This window comes from Rana temporaria, chromosome 8 (genome assembly GCF_905171775.1).
Source record: "Rana temporaria chromosome 8, aRanTem1.1, whole genome shotgun sequence".
NCBI lineage: Eukaryota > Metazoa > Chordata > Amphibia > Anura > Ranidae > Rana > Rana temporaria.
The window spans coordinates 185,694,171-185,717,457 of record NC_053496.1 but is presented as its reverse complement, the minus strand read 5'-3'; the positions used below and the strand labels follow the sequence as shown (position 1 = coordinate 185,717,457).

Genomic DNA, 23,287 nt, shown 5'->3' with positions numbered 1-23,287 from the left:
TCCTGAGGAACCTCAGACTGTGCGGGACGGTGCCGGACCATCATATTCCTTTTATCCTGAGGAACCTCCGACTGTGCGGGACGGTGCCGGACCATCGTATTCCTTTTATCCTGAGGAACCTCAGACTGTGTGGGACGGTGCCGGACCATCGTATTCCTCTTATCCTGAGGAACCTCAGACTGTGCGGGACGGTGCCGGACCATCATATTCCTTTTATCCTGAGGAACCTCAGACTGTGCGGGACGGTGCCGAAAAGAAGTTTCCCTGTACTGAGTGCGGGAAGTGTTTCCGTTTAATATACCAGCTTAAACAGCATAAAAGAACTCACACAGGTGAGAAGCCGTATTCCTGTTCTGAGTGCGGGAAATGTTTTTCAAGGAAATCCCATCTTTCCGCACATCGAAGAACTCACACGGGGGAGAAACCTTTTTCCTGTTCTGAGTGCGGGAAATGTTTTGCACAGAAATCAATTCTTATCAGACATTGGATATCTCATAAGCGAAATAATCCAGGAGAAACCCTGTCTACCGCAAATGTCCATCCGGCACCACACAGTGTAGCTGGACCATCGTATTCCTCTTATCCTGAGAAACCTCAGACTGTGCAGGACGGTGCCGAAAAGAAGTTTCCCTGTACTGAGTGCGGGAAGTGTTTCCGTTTAAAATACCAGCTTAAAGAGCATAACAGATCTCACACAGGTGAGAAGCCGTATTACTGTTCTGAGTGCGGGAAATGTTTTTCACAGCAGTCCAGTCTTTCCACACATCAGAGATCGCACACGGGGGAGAAGCCTTTTTCCTGTTCTGAGTGCGGGAAATGTTTCCGTTTAAAATACCAGCTTAAAGACCATAACATATCTCACACAGGTGAGAAGCCGTATTCCTGTTCTGACTGCGGGAAATGTTTTTCACATAAGTCCAGTCTTTCCACACATCAGAAATCGCACACGGGGGAGAAGCCTTTTTTCTGTCCTGAGTGCGAGAAATGTTTTTCGGAGAGGTCCAAGCTTTCTGCACATCAGAGATCACACACGGGGGAGAAGCCTTTTTCCTGTCCTGAGTGCGGGAAATGTTTTTCAGAGAAGTCCAGTTTATATAACCATCAGAGATCTCACACAGGGGAAAAGCCGTATTCCTGTCTAGAGTGTGGGAAATGTTTTTCACATAAGTCCAGTCTTTCCACACATCAGAGATCTCACACGGGGGAGAAGCCTTTTTCCTGTTCTGAGTGCGGGAAATGTTTTTCAGAGAAATCCAAGCTTTCCGTACATCGGAGATCGCACACGGGGGAGAAGCCTTTTTTCTGTCCTGAGTGCGAGAAATGTTTTTCAGAGAAGTCCAGTTTATATAAACATCAGAGATTGCACACGGGGGAGAAGCCGTATTCCTGTCCTGAGTGCGGAAAATGTTTTTCAGATAAGTCCAGTTTAAATAACCATCAGAGATCTCACACAGGGGATAAGCCGTATTCCTGTCTAGAGTGTGGGAAATGTTTTTCAGATCGGTCCAATTTTTACAAACATCAGAGATCTCACACTGGAGAGAAGCCGTATTCCTGTCCTGAGTGAGGGAAATGTTCCTCACTGAAGTCCTGTCTTCCTGTACATCAGGGGTCCCACACAACCCTCGAGGTGTATTAGTGAGTGCGGGAAATGTCTTGTATATGAATGTTGCTGGACATGTGGGGAAGAAGCACACCCTGATATACACCTCAGATATACTCCATGGCTGATCTTCATCATGTAAGAAACACTTCATAAGGAGATCAGAGATCACCAAAGACATGGATGAAGTGTTGTACCGTGTTGGCCATTAATAGCAGGAGAAAAATAAAATTGGAGTCATCACCTCTCATTGGCTGAGTACATTTTGTGGTGGAAACTCTTGCAAGAGGTCTGTTTTCTCAAGTTGTTTTCCAGGACTAAACGCGTTAACCCCACCACATAAAAGGCGGTCCTCTAGGCTTTTTAAAATAAAAATGGAGTCATTACCTCTCATTGGCTGAGTACATTTTGTGGTATGGAGACTTAGAGGTCTATTATTTTCTTGCAAGAGGTCTGTTTTCTCAAGTCATCTTCCAGGACGAAACGCGTTAACTCCACCACTTAGAAGGCAGTCCTCTAAGCATTTTAAATAAAAATGGAGTCATTCCCTCTCATTACATTTTGTGGTGGAAGATTTCACAGACATTTAGGGATCTATTATAAAACAAATTGTAGAATGAATGTGACACGCGTTCCTCCGGTCATGTCAAATATTGGCTCATCGGCTCCATCTAGTGGCAAAAATCTGCCCCTGTGTTTTTTTTTTTTTTCCAATAACATTTTTTATTGGTCATATCAATCAGCAAATTAACATAGACCGAATGCAGCGGTGCACAGAAATCGCTAGAGCAACAATCTAGCCAGTGCTTACATTGTATGAATACACAACCCTGAACTAAGCCAAAAGGCCATGTCCACCCACTCCCAAGACTTTCAGAGCAGGCCCGAGGACCGGCACCCTACTCGCCACACATAAAGTGCAGTGCACCAAACAAAAAAAGACAAACAGGGGTAAAATAAAAAAGAAAGTGGGGGAGAAGGAAGGTGGGAGAGTGAGTGGAAAGTGGCCACCGTGCAATACAATGGCCGGCCCTCCGGCCAGGAACAAAAATTCCCCTGGTCCTAGCCAAAAGGCTCGGCCCTAGAGGCAGGTGTCAAAAAAGGAAGGTAGGAGAAGAGGTCAGGGAGAGCCCACCTAAGCAGGCTACTACCCACAACCCCCATCCCTCCCACCTAATCACATTCGGGAAATACTACCCACTCCTCCAGGCCAAAAGAGGAGCAAGGGTTCTCTCCCGAACAACTGACTGGGGCAGGCACCACCAAATCCAGGCCAGGGGCCCAGCCCTCCAGCTTCGACCTCATGCCTCTCTGTCCAAATCAGAAGGTTTTCACCTCCACGCCAGCAGGCTTAGCGTCCGCCGACTGCCATCCCTTTCCCCCTTGCCTGGTACTGGGGACAGTCAGCATAGCACCACCTACTGGCAACTGATACGAACAGATACTACACTTGATCTTAGCCAAAAGGCTTTCTAGTTTCTATGCAACCCCCCCGGACAGAAAAAGACAAATAAAAGAGCAGGATAGAAAAGTGAGTAGGTGAAAAAGAAAGAAGGGTAGGAACTTGTCCATCGGCTCATGGCGGATTCTCCCGGCGGTGCCGCTCCTCCCAGACCTTATCGTGCATTTCCAGCCTATCCTGTAGCCTGGCTGTCATTTTTTCCATAAGTTCCACATCTTTTATTCTAGTGTACAGGTCTTCCTGGGAGGGTGGGGAGCGCCGTTTCCAGTGGAGGGCATCGGGCAGCTGTGAGTATGTTGTAATAGACTTTTTCCTTGGTCCAATTCCTTGGACACATGTTAAATTCTGCCGCTGAGCCAAATTCATGTGGATGAGAGAGAGCATGCATGCGAAAGGGATCACACTGACCAGTACAAGAACCTTCTCAACTCCAACAGGCCTTTATTTCCAGGTACCAGCCCCTTATATAAACAACATGACGTAAGCAAACGTCATCACATATGTGTGTATCTTATTGGCTCATCCATATATGGCCCTTTTCCTGTGACATCTGTTTTTGCCACGAGGAAATCAGCCATTTTCTTTGCACGGTGGGAGGGGCAGAAAGGAGGGGGTCAAGGGAGTGAGGAGTGGGGAAGACATCTGTTTCTCATTTTAAATACCTTTGTCATAATTTTTAGTCAAGGAAAATACTACTGTTTCTCACGTGATCACCAAAACACACACATATATCTCGCAACATGAAAGGAAAAAAAGAATAAAAAAAGAAAAGAGAATCATGCCTCGTACACACGACCGAGAATCTCATCGTAAAAGAAACGTAGTTTTCCTCGACGAGTTTCTTGTCAGGCTTGTCGAGAATCTTGTCAAGCTTTCTTTGCATACACACTGTCAAGACAAAATCTTGTCGTTCTCAAACACGGTGATGTACAACACATACGACAGCACTATAAAGGGGAAGTTCGATTCCACTGGCACAACCCTTGGGGCTGCTTTTGCTAATCTCATGTTACCGTGTGTTAAGTAAAAGTTTGGTAAGAGACGATTCGTGCTTTTGAGTCTGTTACAGCGTGACGAATGTGCTATCTCCATTACGAACGCTACTTTTACCGAAGGTGCGCTCCCGTCTCATACTTTATTCTGAGCATGCGCAGGTTTCTAAGCATACACACGAACGTGTTTTTCTCGTCGTAAACCAGCCCGACCAGAAACATGACGAAGAAATGTAGACTCCCGATGAGAAAAAAGAGAACATGTTCTCTTTTTTTTTTCGTCGAGATCCACGAAGAGTTTTCTCGACGAAAAACAAACACACGACCGTTTTTCTTGTCAAAAATGCTCTGCCAGCATTATTCTTGATGGATTTTGCCGAGGAAAACGGTCGTGTGTACGAGGCCTAATGCCGCGTACCCACGACTGTTTTTCATGACGAGAAAAGTGCCATTTTTTAAATTGGTCATTAAAAACGACCATGTGTGGGCTCCAGAGCATTTTTCTCGTCGTGAATAATGGGCATTAAAAATTTAGAACATGCTCTAGTTTTTCACGTCGTTGTTTTTCACGTCGTGTGTAGGCTTTAACGACGGGGGGAAAACACGCATGCTCAGAAGCAAGTTATGAGACGGGAGAGCGCTCGTTCTGGTAAAACTAGCGTTCGTAATGGAGATAGCACATTCGTCACGCTGTAACGGACTGAAAAGCACAAAGGCTAAAAAGTGCGAATCGTCTCTCACCAAACTTTTACTAACCCAAAAGCAGCCCAAAGGGTGGCGCCATCCGAATGGAACTTCCCCTATATAGTGCCGTTGTATGTCACCGCGCTTTGCTCGAGCATTTTTTTTTCACGATCATGTGTATGCAAGGCAGGCTCTGACTTGAATGACGTCGAGGAAAAACGTTGTTACTCCCATGACATGAAAAATTGTCGTGTGTACGCGGCTTAATAATATTTGAGTGTTTAAAAGAGAGAGATTACATAGACATAAAATAATCATTTTATCAACTCCATCACGGTGTGTCTAAGGAATTTTTTGGATGTTTTGGAAATCTATAGGGGTGATACACCCAGTAAAAATAGTTTTGGAGTCAAGGGGACCTGCACCCTCAAAAGGCGGGATAGCAGGAGTTGTGTCTCCGTCCAATAGGGTACAATCTTGGGGCAGCTTCAGTAAATATGGTAGAGGGAGCCCGAGGATTTATGAGTGGGCAAGGATTTAATGGTGGAGGTGAGCCCCTCATCTGAGATGGGTGCATTAAGGGAAAGGAGATCTGAGGCCTGGAGTGATTTGATGGGGTGTAGTCATGACCAAATGTTCAGCCAGCTTACGGGCCAAGAGGGAGTGGGCCTTGTTACCTTTATCGTAATAGAGCTGTTTCAGTCTTCGCAGTGCTTTTTCAACTTGGCCAATTGCGAGGTCTCCAAGTGTTGTGCGGAGACATACAATTTTTTTAAGTAGTGGTAGGGACGGAGAGACCTGCAGGCAAAGTTCCAAGGCCTTGAGCTCCCCTTGAGCCCGCAGGTTGGCTGCCATTGCGTCTTTCTTCATAGCCGAGGCAAACGCTATGCACCTGCCCCGAAAAACCGCCTTATGGGCTTTCCATAGGATGGAGGGGGATACCGTAATTACTCGAGTATAAGCTGAGACGGTGATAATTTTTTCCCCCTGCCATCAGAGTTGATAAGCGAGGGGGAGGTGCTTCTGCGGGACGATCGACTGACAATACAGTTTACAAGGGGAGCTACAGCCAACCACCTGACATTGGAGGATAAGCGGGAGCAGGGGGGGGGGTCAGGGTGATATCTTCCTACCTCCTTCGCTCATCTTCGTTTGCGGGAACATTTCTCCTATCGCGGGACTGTGGGAAAATAGTGTCTATGTTAGGGTGACCAGACATCCCCAGTTTCAGGGGACAGTCCCCTGATTGAGGACACTGTCCCCGGACCAAGTCTGTCCCTGGTTTTGTCCCCAGATTGGATTTAATAGGGGGCAGGGGCAATTTCGAAGACAATCAGTGCAGAATTAAAATAAAAAAAATAGAATTACACACCCCCGCTCCGCCGTGCCTACTAGCATAGGGCGGTTGTATTTTTACCATTATCTGTGCTCCTTTATGATGATCATGTGCTGGTCGGAGCGGAGGGAATATTTCTTCAGTTTCGGGCACATGCCCATTTAGCTTCGCTCTCATGTTCTTCTGCCTTGGCTCAAATCCTGGCCAGCCACCTGCCTATCTCCTTGCCTTCCCTGGCAGAGTGATCTTCCTCCGCTCCTTATCCATCAGTAGCCGGGGCCCGAAGAGTAAGACTTGAGAGGCTGTGAGGCGGGCGGCGACGGGCAGAGAGTCGCTGATTGTTGCCATTACTAGTAAAGAAAAAATATGTCCCCGGATTTCATTTGAAAAATCTGGTCACCTTAGTCTATGTGGGAAAGTCCCACAGAATCCGTGAGTATTGTGAGGTATGTGTTTCTACCCCCCTTGGTGGGAGTGGAGATGACCACATCTATAAGGATATACAGTACATACACACACAGCACAAGGCCGTGTTCACACTACAAGACGTTTTTTGGGACTGCAGTTCCTCTGAGCTCCTCAAGGTGGTGATCTCACTTCTACCATAGAGAAAGGAAGTCTCCATGGAAGACAGGAAGTGATGTCAGCTACAGACAGGAAGTGATGTCGGGTATGAATAGGAAGTTCCGGGTGAGAGGTGAGTCAAGATAACGAATAGGGAAGACATCACTGGAAGAGGCAGCACATGAGGTAATAAGATCTTATTTTCTCTTCCTCCATAGTCACTGTGACGTCTTTTATCTCCAGCAGATGATGATACACACATATATAGTGTGGAAACTTAGATTAACCCCTTCAGGGGCAGAACATCCCCCAACATCATTATGGTGATTTGTCACATTTCCCACCAATCACCTTCTTGCCTCATTAGTCTATATTAACGGATTATACCAAAAAAGAAAATCAGTAAAAAACACCTGGCCGAAGTCAGGCAATAAATACTGACCCAGCGCACTAATGGATAATGACTTATGCGATTTTGGGTATGCACCAGGAATCGCCAGTCATTATAAAGGAAAAAAAAGAAGCAGTGCAGCAGCTATTATAATTACCAAAGTTATCAAATTCAAGTATGCCTATAAAATCAATGGTCTAATGCACCAATTAAAATAAACATTAACAGCGCTAGTTGTAAGCCCTTCGTGCTTAAACCAATAATGTGTTACCACATCCTGCTAAAAAATATTTGGAGTCTCTGATGCCAAATATCAATAAGAATTGCCACATAAATGAACTAAGTGGAACTTCAAAACAATGACAGAGTCCTCAATGCAAAGGTTCTGCTCTAAATAAAACAGTCCTGAATGCAAATAAAGTCTGCTCTGGAATCAATAGACAATGATGGATGTCTCAGATGTTAGCATGCACAAAACCGCAGGGTTCTTTCACCAGTCCTACAAAATACAATGTTGCGTAACACTTCTGCAATGATTGTGCTGTTATATAAATTTGACTCGTAGGGATCCCCTAAGGCAGTGGTTCTCAACCTGGGGGTCGGGACCCCCTCGGGGGTCAAATGATAATTTGCCAGGGGTCACAGAATCCTGGGCTATTCCTGAAGCCCGCACCACTCTTCCAGCCTTTTTGCAGCCGCCCAGCTGGGCTGTCCCTGGAGCCTGTGGCTGCCCAGCTGGGTTGTTCCTGGAGCCCACGGCTGCCCACTCAGCCTCTTCGCAGGTGCCCATTCAGTTCACAGCATGGCTGGGGCAGAGACTTGAGGTCAGCTGACTGGTGAGGAATGTGAAGTGGGATGGGCTAGAGGAGACCCCATCTCCTGATTTCGGCATAGGTGTCACTGCTGCGAGAAACCACAAAGTCAGAGACACAGTGAAGCCGGAGACACAGTGAGTGTGATTAAAGTTGCCATTAAAAGGACTCAGGGAGCGCTAAATGTCTGTGGTTTAGGCGAAAATTACTTGTCATGGCTTGGGTGCTGACAACCCACGCTACAAAAATAATCTACTGTTCGGGGTCCCCACAACTTGGGAAATTTTATCAAGGGGTCATAGTATTAGACGGTTGAGAACCACTGCCCTAAGGGACCTCACTCACCAGATAGATGGTATCAATAGGCACGGATCGCTGGCTGTCTTTCAGCAGAGTATTCAGATACAGCTGGATCTCTCCTCCGTCCTTCTCCTGTCACCTGATAGTCTCTGGAGGTGCTCAAATTCATGTGACCACGTGATCTAATCGTCCAATCAGGTGCGCGGGATCCCGGGTCTCTCTCTTATCCTTACATGATTACATGAATTTGAGCACCTTCAGAGACTATCAGGTGACAGGAGAAGGACGGAGGAGAGATCCAGCTGTATCTGAATACTCTGCTGAAAGACAGCCAGCGATCCGTGCCTATTGATACCATCTATCTGGTGAGTGAGGTCCCTTAGGGGATCCCTACGAGTCAAATTTATATAACAGCACAATCATTGCAGAAGTGTTACGCAACATTGTATTTTGTAGGACTGGTGAAAGAACCCTGCGGTTTTGTGCATGCTAACATCTGAGACATCCATCATTGTCTATTGATTCCAGAGCAGACTTTATTTGCATTCAGGACTGTTTTATTTAGAGCAGAACCTTTGCATTGAGGACTCTGTCATTGTTTTGAAGTTCCACTTAGTTCATTTATGTGGCAATTCTTATTGATATTTGGCATCAGAGACTCCAGATATTTTTTAGCAGGATGTGGTAACACATTATTGGTTTAAGCACGAAGGGCTTACAACTAGCGCTGTTAATGTTTATTTTAATTGGTGCATTAGACCATTGATTTTATAGGCATACTTGAATTTGATAACGGATTATACCACTTTTATTGGGGACGGGGGGTTCTATAGACAAAGGGTAAGAGGCGCCCGGACGCTAAAACCATTACATATGCTAAAAGGAATGTTCCTTTAAGTGTAATCCTACTGGGGGTACTGTTCTTACATGATAGAAACCCTCATATTATCCCTCATACACCCCCATCCTAATATTGTACAACCAGTACAGTCCAGATAATTCTCTCATTAATTCTTGGTCTACAGGTAACCTGTATAGATCACATGACCAATGGGGATGGAGGAGGACCGGAGTCACATGACTGAGAGGATACTAAACCTTACCCTGGAGATCATCTACCTGCTGACCGGAGAGGTGAGGAGGATTCTGGGAGGTCACATGACATCACTCTTATCTCTATTAATAAAACAGACCTGACCGGAGAGGTGAGGAGGATTCTGGGAGGTCACATGACATCACTCTTATCTCTATTAATAAAACACAGACCTGACCGGAGGGGTGAGGAGGATTCTGGGAGGTCTCATGACATCACTCTTATCTCTATTAATAATACACAGACCTGACCGGAGAGGTGAGGAGGATTCTGGGAGGTCACATGACATCACTCTTATCTCTATTAATAAAACACAGACCTGACCGGAGAGGTGAGGAGGATTCTGGGAGGTCACATGACATCACTCTTATCTCTATTAATAAAACACAGACCTGACCGGAGGGGTGAGGAGGATTCTGGGAGGTCACATGACATCACTCTTATCTCTATTAATAAAACACAGACCTAACCGGAGAGGTGAGGAGGATTCTGGGAGATCACATGACATCACTCTTATCTCTATTAATAAAACACAGACCTGACCGGAGAGGTGAGGAGGATTCTGGGATTCTAACATGATATTCCTATTGGTTCCCCAATACAGAGATTTCCTCTTGTGAAGTCAGGTGATTATATGACCATCACAGTGCCTCCATGTGACTCCCTAAAACCTGAGAGACACAACATGGAAAAGATTCTAGAAGTCACCAAGAAGATGATGGAGCTGCTGACAGGAGAGGTGAGCGGTGCTGAGGATTCTGGGACATTATCCAGTAACAGACAAGGGGTGTGTCTGGATGGTGACTGTATCATTGTGTGTGTCAGGTTCCTATAAGGTGTCAGGATGTCACTGTCTATTTCCCTATGTAGGAGTATTTAGAAGGACACAAGGATCTCTACAAGGACGTCATGATGGAGAATCAGCCGCCCCTCACATCACCGGGTAAGAGGAGACTTTATTGTAAAGGAGAGAGCAGTACGGAGGCTCCACCTAGATCCCCCATCATCTGATAAACACATAGAAACAATGTATTCAGTCAGTGTGTGTGTTTCCTACAGATGGATCCAGTAATGGGAACCCACCAGAGAGATGTCCCCGTCCTCTGTATTCCCGGGATTCCACACAGGAAGGTCACACCATCCCCCACCATCATCAGGTAGATGAGGAACAATCACTGATAGTATCATTAGGATCTGTACATTATCTGCATTGTTACCATTGATGTAATTTTTATTCTATATTCAGAGTGGAAACCTGAGAGATTTTAAACTTGTTATTAAAGAAGAGATAAAAGAGGAGGATGATGGGGTACTGGAGGAGTTTCCAGAAGGACACAAAGATCTGTACCAGGACACCATGGTGGAGTCATCCAGCTACAGAAACCCCCCAGAGAGATCTCCCCGTCCTCTGTATTCCCGGGATTCCACACAAGAAGGCCACACCATCCCTCACTGTTACAAGGTTGGTGGGGCGGAGCATCTAGAACATGGACTGGTGGAGATGATGTGTGGATTTTGTATGTAAGTTTATATCTTACAGATGATATTCTCTCTCATTCTCTTGGTTTAGAGTGGAGATCCAATCGATATAGAATTTGAGGTGAAATCAGAAGAAGAAGAGACGTATGTGAGGGATGATCAGCAGTCTATGGAGGAGGATGGAATAACGGGGACATTTATAGAGGAGGACACTCCTACAGAGATCAGCACAGGTGGGTCATTAACACTAAATCCATTCCTCCACCCATACTGCTCACTGATTGGTCCAGAGTAGGGCGGGGACTGGGTGATATCAGCCTGTAATCCCCTGGTCACTTTCCTGAGCTGTGTTCCCCGTCCTGTATTTCTCTCGGATAATCTTCCTTCTCTGTGCTGCAGACACAATTTATGTCTCTAGACTGGATTTATGGAGATTCTGGGGTTCAGCTCAAAGCAAAATGTTGATTTTCACCATAGGCGTTGCTTGACCTAGACACTTGGGGTATGTACCTTGGGTCTTCTGCCCCATGCCCGGGTATAGTGAGATCTCTAACAGAACTATTCTCCCGGGTTACTTGCTCTGTTATTTGCTGGCTGTGCCGGGTGGAGGGATATGTCTGTATAGTCTCACACCCAAGTCACTGAGTGCAGTCTCAGGAGATGGGAGGCAGCGGGGTGGGATCTCTGCAACTTGCCTCCGGTAAACATTTCACCCACCACTGATTACTGAATACCAATATTATGAGTCCTAAACCTTACACTATATACACCTGACCCTCGTCCTATAATCCCCTCATCACTGTCACTCCTATAAATAACAGTTCTCGTTGTTTCCTCACTCTCTGACTAAGGCCCATGAATAAAGAAATGATCTGGTAGGAGATCAGAGGAGCCATTTACTAGTTACCTTGAGGGGAGAGTTGTAAGATCCTCAGAGACAAAGCTGCCTGATGTGGGGTGGTGAAACGGTTAAGGGGAGCAGATATAAGGCAGTGGGGTGCTGGGTACAGGATTCAGGGCAAGAGCATGATCAGTAGAAGGAAAATGGCAAGCAGCATCTTACTAGCAAAGCAAAATAGTGATGTAAAATGTAATAGCAGAGAAGGGACTAAATACCCTCCCAGCAGCCAGCATCAGGTGGAGACAGATTGATAGAAAGTGCTGGCTGCTAGGAGACACCTGCTGGTGGACTCTGGAGCTACAACCCCTCGCCCAGGGTACCAAAATGCAACCAGCAGATGATTCAGGTCCTGACAGGTAGTATAGGTATATGCATCACTCTATCCAAATGTATATATAAGCGAGAGAGAGAGAGAGACTTGTAAAGCGCAACACATGCAAACTGAATCGCCTCTGGGCGCTGTATCCATTTCATGGGTAAGGAACCCCTTGACCTCAGAAGAGATGGGTTTTAATCTTTCTCCTGAAGGCCAAGTGGTTCCCCTCCAGTCGGATGGTGGTTGGTAGTGCGTTCCACAGGCAAGGTCCCTGGACTGCAAATCTTCGATCGCCTTTGGACTTGTATCTGGCTTTGGGTATCTGGAGTAGGTTTTGATTGGTGGATCGCAGAATGCGATTGGGGTTATGGGCTTTTATTTTTTCGCATAGATATTGGGGGGCGTTGCCTTGAATACACTTATGTATTAGACAGAGTGCCTTGAAAGTGATTCTGTCTTTTACTGGCAACCAATGAAGGGATCTCAGTGAAGGTGAGATTGATTCCCATGGTTTTTTCCCAGTCACTAGTCGAGCGGCCGTATTTTGAACGACTTGCAGACGAGTGATTTGGTATTTGGGGAGTCCTGGATAGAGGGCATTTGCGTAGTCGAGTCTGGAATTGATGATTGTTCCCACCACGACTGCTATGTCCTCTTTCGGGATAAAGGGCGTGAGTCTGCGTAGTAGGCGCAGCAGATGGTGGGATCCGCTGACTACTGACCCTATTTGTGCATCCATTGTCATGTTGGTGTCGAAGATGACTCCGAGACTTTTGACTTTGGTGCTAGGGGTGATAGTTTTACCCAGAATGGGCGGGGGAGTCCATGTTGACGCGGGGTGATTTTTCCGGTTAGCGTGAAACAGGAGAAGTTCTGTTTTCGAACCATTGAGTTTAAGATAACTGTTTGTCATCCAGTTATCTATTAGAGTGAGGCATTTCTCTAGTCCAAGAGAATGATCCTTTTTGTTGCAGATGCGGAAATACAGTTGTGTGTCGTCTGCATAGGAGTGGTAAAGTAACTTCTGGTTACTGATGATTTCAAAGAGAGGGCGAAGATAGATATTAAACAATACGGGCGATAAGGGAGATCCCTGAGGGACTCCGCATGACACCGTACGTTTTTCAGAAGTGAAAGACCCCAGTTTCACTATTTGTGATCGGTTTTCCAAGAAGGAGGAGAACCAGGGTAAAACACCTTCAGCGACTCCGGCTACTTCAGCTAGCCTAGCCAGTAGTAGTCCGTGGTCTACAGTGTCAAAAGCCGCGCTTAGGTCCAGCAGTATCAGGAGACAAGATTCTCCTTTGTCTGTCTGCGGCCTCTAGAGCGTCATCCCATATTTTAAGCAGCGCCGTTTCTGTTCCGTGACCCGGACGGAAGCCTGATTGAAACGGATCGAGTAATTTATGGGTGTCTGAATGCAGTTGCAGCTGTTGTACAACTACTTTCTCCATTACCTTGGAGAAGACATTTAGAGCTGTTATGAGCCTCCGGTTGTTTGGGTCTTTGGGGTCAAGGGCAGTTTTTTTTAGAATTGGTTTTATTGTACCTTGTTTTAGCAAGGTGGGCACCATGCCCTCCTTGAATGATTGGTTAATGAGCTGCGTGATAACTGGTGCCAGAATATCGGCACTTTCTTTCAGCAGTTTAGTGGGGATGATATCATTGGGTGCTGTGCTGTTACGCAGAGTCCCGATGATGTTTTTAGTGGCATTCATGGAAATGGGTTTTAGAGTGAACTTTGGTGGTTGCGACGGATTTATGTGGGTATTAGGTTTGTGATTTGGGGGGGAGTTGGTGACGGTTCCATTTTGCTGAATACTTTCACGGATTTTTTCAATTTTATTAATGAAATAATCCGATATAAACTGACATTTTACTGATGTTATGTCACAGCAACTTTATCATATCATGCGATTTTTATCTCTGAGAATTATGAATCAATTAATTTTATATCTCGTCAACCACCATCATGTTAATCATGTGCTTCGATAATTAGGTCTACATATCCTCTATTTTATAGCTTATATATCAATTTGGATAGAGTGATGCGTACTATGTTACACCATAGGTATTATTATGTTATATCATGCCGATCATTATCTGTATATTATCTACTGTGATGTATGTTCACTGCTTGGTAAGCTCTATTGTATCCAATAAATGTAATTATACCCTAATAATTGATTCATTATATTCCGGTGGTGTGTTTCATGTCAAAGTCCCATAATTCCTATTCCTTTTCATCCCCCCCCCCTCTTTCCCCAATATACGCTCTCTCTTTCTACAAGCATTAGGGATAGAGACCATGGTATATACTACTAGCCGTGGTCTCACTTACAGTCCCAATGTTATGCTGTTTTTTACGCTGATGCATGGCCTACCCTTTTTCCCTCCCCCTCCCATTTTTATACAACTACTAGGGATGGAGACAGTGGTCTAATTTTAGCCACTGCCTCATTGAAAGTCCCAACACATTTTGTCTAGTAATAATCTTTGTATTTCTATTTTAGTAGATGGACGGGAGATGAGGAAAACCTCAGAGGATTGTCTCACTTTGTCTCCAGACTGTAAAGTAGAAGATGAGGACATCACGCAGTATAGTCCAGGAGAAAACCCGACTACCTCAAATGTCCATCTGGAACCACACAGTGTAGATGGACCATCGTATTCCTCTTATCCTGAGGAACCTCAGACTGTGCGGGACGGTGCCGGACCATCGTATTCCTCTCATCCTGAGGAACCTCAGACTGTGCGGGACGGTGCCGCACCATCGTATTCCTCTTATCCTGAGGAACCTCAGACTGTGCGGGACGGTGCCGGACCATCGTATTCCTCTCATCCTGAGGAACCTCAGACTGTGCGGGACGGTGCCGGACCATCGTATTCCTCTTATCCTGAGGAACCTCAGACTGTGCGGGATGGTGCCGGACCATCGTATTCCTCTTACCCTGAGGAACCTCAGACTGTGCGGGACGGTGCCGTCCTTCCAACAGATATGAGTTTTTCCTGTACTGAGTGTGGGAGTTGTTTCCGTTCTAAATCCAGTCTTAATATGCATAAAAGATCTCACAAGGGGAAGAAGCCGAAACCCTGTCCTGAGTGCGGGAAATGTTTTTCAAAGGAGTCCTATCTTTCCACACATCAGAGATCTCACACGGGGGAGAAGCCGTATTCCTGTCCTGAGTGCGGGAAATGTTTTTCATATAAGTCTGATTTTTCCAGACATCAGCGATCTCACACGGGGGAGACGCCGTATTGCTGTTCTGAGTGTGGGAAATGTTTTTCAGATAAGTCTCATCTTTCCACACATCAGCGATCCCACACGGGGGAGAAGCCATATTCCTGTTTTGAGTGTGGGAAAGGTTTTTCACAGAAGTCCAGTCTTCACAGACATCAGAGATTGCACACATGAAGTAGCCACGTTCCTGTCCTGAGTGAGGGAAACGTTCCTCGTTGAAGTCCTGTCTTCCTGTACATCAGGGGTCCCACACAACCCTCAAGTTGTATTAGTGCCTTGAGTGTGGGAAATGTCTTGTATATGAATGTTGCTAGACATCACAGGTCTCATGTGGGGAAGAAGCACACCCTGATGTACACCTCAGATATACTCCATGGCTGATCTTCATCATGTAAGAAACACTTCATAAGGAGATCAGAGATCACCAAAGACATGGATGAAGTGTTGTACCGTGTTCGCCATTGATAGCAGGAGAAAAATAAAAATGGAGTCATTACCTCTCATTGGCTGAGTACATTTTGTGGTGGAAACTCTTGCAAGAGGTCTGTTTTCTCAAGTCGTCTTCCAGGACGAAACACGTTAACCCCACCACTTAAAAGGTGGTCCTCTAGGCATTTTAAAATAAAAATCGAGTCATTACCTCTCATTGGCTGAGTGCATTTTGTGGTATGGAGACTTAGATGTCTATTATTGTCTTGCTAGAGGTCTGTTTTCTCAAGTCGTCTTCCAGGACGAAACGCGTTAACACCACCACTTAAAAGGCGGTCCTCTAGGCATTTTAAAATAAAAATGGAGTCATTCCCTCTCATTACATTTTGTGGTGGAAGATTTCACAGACATTTAGGGATCTGTTTTAAAACAAATTGTAGAATGAATGTGACACGCGTTCCTCCGGTCATGTCAAATATTGGCTCATCGGCTTCATCTAGTGGCAAAAATCTGCCCCTGTGTTTTTTTTTTTTCAATAACATTTTTTATTGGTCATATCAATCAGCAAATTAACATAGACCGAATGCAGCGGTGCACAGAAATCGCTAGAGCAACAATCTAGCCAGTGCTTAAATTTAAGTAGATTCAGTAAGAGTTAGGCCGACTTATCAGTAGATAAGCCGGCCTAACTCAGAATCTACGCCAACGTATGTTTAAGTGTATGCTCAAACAGAGATACGCTTAAACATATCTAAGATACGACGGCTTGCGCCGTCCTATCTTAGATTGCAATTTTTCGGGTGGCCGCTAGGTGGCGCTTCCATTGCGGTCGGCGTAGATTATGTAAATGAGTTTGTACGCCGATTCACGAACGTACGCCCGGCCGCCGCAGTCGATTTACGCCGTTTCCGTAAGGCCTTAGGAGGCCTAAAGTTATTCCACCTATTAGGTGGAATAACAATGTTAAAGTATGGCCGCCGTTTCCGCCGCGAGATTCGAAATTTTAACATCGTTTGCGTAAGTCGTCCACGAATCGGGATTTACGTCGTTTATGTCCACGTCGAAATCAATAGGCCCGTGCGGCGTACGTAACCGCAATGCACACTGGGAAATGTAGTCGCCCGGCGCATGCGCAGTGACAAAAAAACGTGAGGTCAAGCCTCATTACCATTAAACACGCCCCCCAACCCATTTGAATTAGGCGCCCTTACGCCCGCCGCATTTACACTACGCCGCCCTAAGTAAGGAGGCAAGTACTTTGTGAATCATGTATTTGCCTCTCATACTTAAGGCGGCGTAGTGTAAACACGCTAGGCTACGCTGACCTAGATTTGCGCGCCCCTACCTGAATCTACCCAATTGTATGAATACACAACCCTGGAAGTGTTAAATAATCAAAACTGACAAACTGCATAAAATAGAAATTATTAAGCAACTGCCACAGGCCTCTACAAGGCCAGAATTTTTTTTTATCTTGTTTTCTATTGAAAAGCCTGTGGCGTGCATAACACAACCCAAAAACTTCACCCGGTGCAGGAAAAATGTGCACACACATAAAGAGTGACACAAAAAACTGTGACGGGTGCATCGTCAATTGGCCCTCCGAAAAGGGCCCAACTCTGATCCCCCGGGGCGTTAGGCTCCTGGCAGGGAAAAGAGTAATCTGTGGTCCATGCAGCCGAAGCCACATGGACCCAACATCCTTGGAGGGACTGCCGAAACAGAACCCTCCTCGCTGAGGCTCCCCCGAAGGGAGACCCCATAAGAGCGGGTGAACTAAGCCAAAAGGCCATGTCCACCCACTCCCAAGACTTTCAGAGGCAGGCCCGAGGACCGGCACCCTACTCGCCACACATAAAGTGCAGTGCACCAAACAAAAAAAGACAAACGGGGGTAAAATAAAAAAGAAAGTGGGGGAAAAGGAAGGTGGGAGAGTGAGTGGAAAGTGGCCACCGTGCAATACGATGTCTGGCCAGGAACAAAAATTCCCCTGGTCCTAGCCAAAAGGCTCGGCCCTAGAGGCAGGTGTCAAAAAGGTGTATGTGGAGATCAGTGACTTAAGGTGCCACACGATGAGTGGCCCTCAACACTCGTGCAATATATGGCACCCCTGTACTGCCACTCCACGGGCACTATCTCCACAGGCTTTTCAACGGTCCCTGACCCCCGGTCCGGACCAGCAGCACCCTTTCCAGCGAGGAAGGTAGGAGAAGAGGTCAGGGAGAGCCCACCTAAGCAGGCTACTACCCACAACCCCGATCCCTCCCACCTAATCACATTCGGGAAATACTAACCACTCCTCCCGGCGAAAAGAGGAGAAAGGGTTCTCTCCCGAACAACTGACTGGGGCAGGCACTACCAAATCCAGGTCATGTTCTCTTTTTTTTTCGTCGAGATCCACGACAGTTTTCTCTATGAAAAACATACACGCGGCCGTTTTTTTTTCCGCAAAAATGCTCTGCCAGCATTATTCTTGATGGATTTTGCAGAGGAAAATGGTCGTGTATACGAGGCCTAATGCCGCGTACACACGACTGTTTTTCATGACGAGAAAAATGCAATTTTTTAAATTGGACATTAAAAACGACCGCGTGTAGGCTCCAGAGCATTTTTCTCGTCGTGAATAATGGCCATTAAAAATTTAGAACATGCTCTAGTTTTTCACGTCGTCGTTTTTCACGTCGTAAAAAACGGTCGTGTGTAGGCTTTAACGACGGGGAAAAAATGTGCATGCTCAGAAGCAAGTTATGAGACGGGAGCGCTCGTTCTGGTAAAACTAGTGTTTGTGCTTTTCAGTCCGTTACAGCGTGACGAATGTGCTATCTCCATTACAAAGACTGAAAAGCGCGAATCGTCTCTCACCAAACTTTTACTAACACAAAAGCAGCCCAAAGGGTGGCGCCATCCGAATGGAACTTCCCTTATATAGTGCCGTCGTACGTGTTTTATCACAATCGTGTGTATGCAAGGCAGGCTTGACTTGAATAACGTTGAGAAAAACATTGTTTTTCCCATGACATGAAAAATAGTCGTGTGTACGCGGCTTAACAATATTTGAGTGTTTAAAAGAGAGAGATTACATAGACATAAAATAATCATTTGATCAACTCCATCACAGTGTGTCTAAGGAATTTTTTGGATGTTTTGGAAATCTGTAGGGGTGATACACCCAGTAAAAATAGTTTTGGAGTCAAGGGGACCTGCACCCTCAAAAGGCGGGATAGCAGGAGTTGTGTCCATCCAAAAGGGTACAATCTTGGGGCAGCTCCAGTAAATATGGTAGAGGGAGCCCTCGTTAGGCATGTGCAATTTTTTAAGTTACGAATACGTTTTCCGTCAATTTTCGTTATTTTAGTTGATTCGTTAACATACGAATGAACGAATGTTTTAGCGCAATTAATAACGAATAACGATATTTTCAAAATAACGAATATGAAAAACAACAAAGATAAGAAAAATGAAAGAAACGAAAACATAGAAACAACGAAAATACCGAACCCAAAAAAATAATAATTACGAAAAAAAAATGAACGAAAATGCAAACTTACTAATATTCGAAAACCGAAAAGAAAACAACCGAAATGCCGAACAAAGACTAAAAAACGAAAATCAAAACTAACGAAAAATAAATTACGAATCTTCGGAAAACGGAAATGAAAACAACGAAAATACGAAATAATGTAAATTAGCTTTCGTTAGTACTGAAATATTTCTGGACATTGACCAATAGCCACTGAGCGCTGTCCCTTTCCTCTGAAGAGGTTTGTTCCTTCCCCCAATGAGCTTCTTTCTCATTACCTCCTGGCTCCTTGTGTCTTTTTCTGTGTTAGACTGCAGTGCATCTAATTTCTAGATTTGTATTTGTAATATCTGACATATTTTAGTTTTCTTCTACGTCAAACTTCATTCTAGACAGGGTGTGTGTGCTAACTAAGACAGTCAAGTCAATCACAGTAAAGTCCGAATTACAAAATTACGACGAGTAGTGTGTGGAATAAACGTAAAATGTATTCTAACAGAATTACGAATGCAATAAAATCTACAAAAGTAAGTTTTTACAATCAAAGGAAATTAGACACGAAAATACGAATGATCATAAAGCAACGAAAATATATTTCTTACGAAAATACGAATGCGGCATGATGGAAAATATAATGTAAATACGAATAGCAAAACAACGAAAATTAAACCAACGTAAAAACGAAGGAACGAATAAAATCATTTTAAAAATACGAACGCGGCAGAATACAAAATATAACGAAAATACGAATCTCGATTCAACGAAAAATAAACTAACAGAAAAAAACGGAAACGGAAAAAAGAGTGTTACGAAAATACTAAAGAGTACGAATACGATAACTAACGTCTTACGAAATTACGACTCGTTACGAATCACGATAAACGAACAGAAACGAAACAGAAATAAACGAAAATTTTTGCTGTGCACATGTCTAGCCCTTGTCACCCAGGGGAGACCGTCCAGACCCGAGGATTTATGAGTGGGCAAGGATTTAATGGTGGAGGTGAGTTCCTCATCTGAGATGTGTGCATTAAGGGAAAGGAGATCTGAGGCCTGGAGCCGGGGGATTCCACGTTCCAGGTATTGGGTCAGTCGGTCAATCAGTTCAGGAGAGGGAGGATCGTGGGGAATCTCAGGGTTATTGTATAGCGTTGTATAGAATTCCGCAAAGGTTTGGGCAATGTCATGGGGATGGGAAAGCAGACAGCCCTCTCCATTTTTGATTTGATGGGGTGTAGTCGTTAACCGAATGTTCAGCCAGCTTGCGGACCAAGAGGGAGTGGGCCTTGTTACCTTTATCGTAATAGAGCTGTTTCAGTCTTCAAAGTGCTTTTTCAACTTGGCCAATTGCGAGGTCTCTAAGTATCGTGTGGAGACATACCATTTTTTAAGTAGTGGTAGGAACAGAGAGACCTGCAGGCGAAGTTCCAAGACCTTAAGCTCCCCTTGAGCCCGCAGCTTGGCTGCCACTCTGTCTTTCTTCATAGCCGAGGCAAGCGCTATGCACCTGCCCCGAAAAACCGCCTTATGGGCTTTCCATAGGATGGAGGGGGATACCGTATATACTAGAGTATAAGCCGAGACGTTGATACATTTTTTTCCCTGCCATCAGAGATGGTGAGGGGGGAGGTGCTACCGCGGGACGATCGGCCAACAATACAGTTTAGGGGAGCTACAACCGACCGCCGACGTTAGAGGATAAGCGGGAGCAGGGGGGGCATGGAGATATCTTCTCCTTCGCTTGCGGGAACATTTCTCCTATCGCGGGAAAATAGTGTCTATGCGGGAAAGTCCCACACAGGGGCGTCGTTAGGGCGGGGCTTGGTGGGCTGGAGCCCCGAATGGTACCCCGAAAAGCCCCGAGTCTCGGCCGTTTATTTTAACATTATTAGCCCCGAATCAGCGGGTCCCATTAAAAACTGTCAAGTGCAGTCAAGCTCACTGTCCTGTGCGGTGCGAGTGCGACGCATCCATCGACATCACGGTCCCGCCCGGCGCCCGCGATCCCAGGATTGGCCAATGAGATGTCCATCATAGGCGCGCTGTGCTGTTATGATGGACATCACAGTGGACAAATCCGCAGCCGGGACGTGATGACGCGTCACGTCACGCATGGCTGGGGGAGACAAAGCGCGCTAAGCTTGACTTCCCTGACGGCACAGCTAACAGTCTGTGTGACCGAGGAGAAGGTGTGGAGAACGGCTAAGCCAGTCGACGGCTAAATCAGCCAGCCAGCGTGAGTGACTCCAGGGGAGAGCCGGCCCGGGAGGACACCCCACCCGCCCCGGACAACTTAGGAGTCGGACCACGTCTCGGCCATGCGCCGCAGGGCGGTCAGTCATTTTCAGCTGCTAGTCCAACTCCAAGTAAGCCCTAATTACCATCTCTGCGACGAATAGATGTATTTAATGTTCTTAATATGTTTTTTTTTTTATGGTTGTCAGTTATACTCCCCAAACAGAATTTAATTTCTAAATCCCAGGTTAAAGCGGGGGTTCACCCAAAAATCCACACGTCGGCTTTTTCCGGATGGCGTGACACGCTATCCAAGCCCATCAATCAACTGCGCTTGATTTAGGAACGCCTACTCCCCGCAGGATTCCCCGCTCAGAGCCGGAGAAGAAAGACCGCTAAAACGATATGTACAAAAAAAAAAAAATCCAGCATACTGCAGATGTCAGCAGTATGCTGGATCTAGTGACAGAAAGTTGATTTTTGGGTGAACCTCCGCTTTAAATCTTGAAGGAATTATGCTGAAGTGTGAGACAAGGGCAGGCCTTGAGGCAGTCAAGTGGAGGTTTGATTTTGGCTCTTGGCCCCCCTCCCCTGGTGGGGTGGAATTAACCCTTTGGCTTGAGGTTACTGTGGGCCCGGGGACAGGACAGGTCAGTGTATGTGGGACAGGTCAGTGTATGTGGGTCAGGACAGGTCAGTGTATGTGGGTCAGGACAGGTCAGTGTATGTTGGTCAGGACAGGTCAGTGTATGTGGGTCAGGACAGGTCAGTGTATGTTGGTCAGGACAGGTCAGTGTATGTTGGTCAGGACAGGTCAGTGTATGTGGGTCAGGACAGGTCAGTGTATGTGGGTCAGGACAGGTCAGTGTATGTGGGTCAGGTCAGTGTTAGTGTTGGTCAGGACAGGTCAGTGTATGTGGGACAGGACAGGTCAGTGTATGTGGGTCAGGTCAGTGTTAGTGTTGGTCAGGACAGGTCAGTGTATGTGGGACAGGACAGGTCAGTGTATGTGGGACAGGACAGGTCAGTGTATGTGGGACAGGACAGGTCAGTGTTAGTGTTGGACAGGACAGGTCAGTGTATGTAGGACAGGTCAGTGTATGTGGGACAGGACAGGTCAGTGTATGTGGGTCAGGACAGGTCAGTGTATGTGGGACAGGACAGGTCAGTGTATGTTGGTCAGGACAGGTCAGTGTATGTGGGACAGGACAGGTCAGTGTATGTGGGACAGGACAGGTCAGTGTATGTGGGTCAGGACAGGTCAGTGTATGTGGGACAGGACAGGTCAGTGTATGTGGGACAGGACAGGTCAGTGTATGTGGGACAGGTCAGTGTATGTAGGACAGGACAGGTCAGTATATGTTGGTCAGGACAGGTCAGTGTATGTGGGTCAGGACAGGTCAGTGTATGTGGGACAGGACAGGTCAGTGTATGTGGGACAGGTCAGGTCAGTGTATGTGGGACAGGTCAGTGTATGTAGGACAGGACAGGTCAGTATATGTTGGTCAGGACAGGTCAGTGTATGTGGGTCAGGACAGGTCAGTGTATGTGGGTCAGGTCAGTGTATGTTGGTCAGGACAGGTCAGTGTATGTGGGACAGGACAGGTCAGTGTATGTGGGACAGGACAGGTTAGTGTATGTGGGACAGGACAGGTCAGTGTATGTGGGTCAGGACAGGTCAGTGTATGTGGGTCAGGTCAGTGTTAGTGTATGTGGGACAGGACAGGTCAGTGTATGTGGGTCAGGACAGGACAGGTCAGTGTATGTGGGACAGGTCAGTGTTAGTGTATGTGGGTCAGGACAGGTCAGTGTATGTTGGTCAGGACAGGTCAGTGTATGTGGGACAGGACAGGTCAGTGTATGTGGGACAGGACAGGACAGGTCAGTGTATGTGGGTCAGGACAGGACAGGTCAGTGTATGTGGGTCAG

The 23,287-nt window shown here is 46.1% G+C and overlaps 1 long non-coding RNA gene and 1 pseudogene across 1 annotated transcript; both read left to right on the top strand.

The window, feature by feature from the left end:
- LOC120910626 overlaps window positions 1-23,287 on the top strand; it is a 45,717-nt pseudogene that overhangs the window by 7,170 nt on the left and 15,260 nt on the right.
- On the top strand, window positions 15,675-15,982 carry LOC120909669. Its single transcript, XR_005741329.1, has 2 exons — window positions 15,675-15,716; window positions 15,879-15,982. It is a non-coding gene; the product is annotated as an uncharacterized LOC120909669 (long non-coding RNA).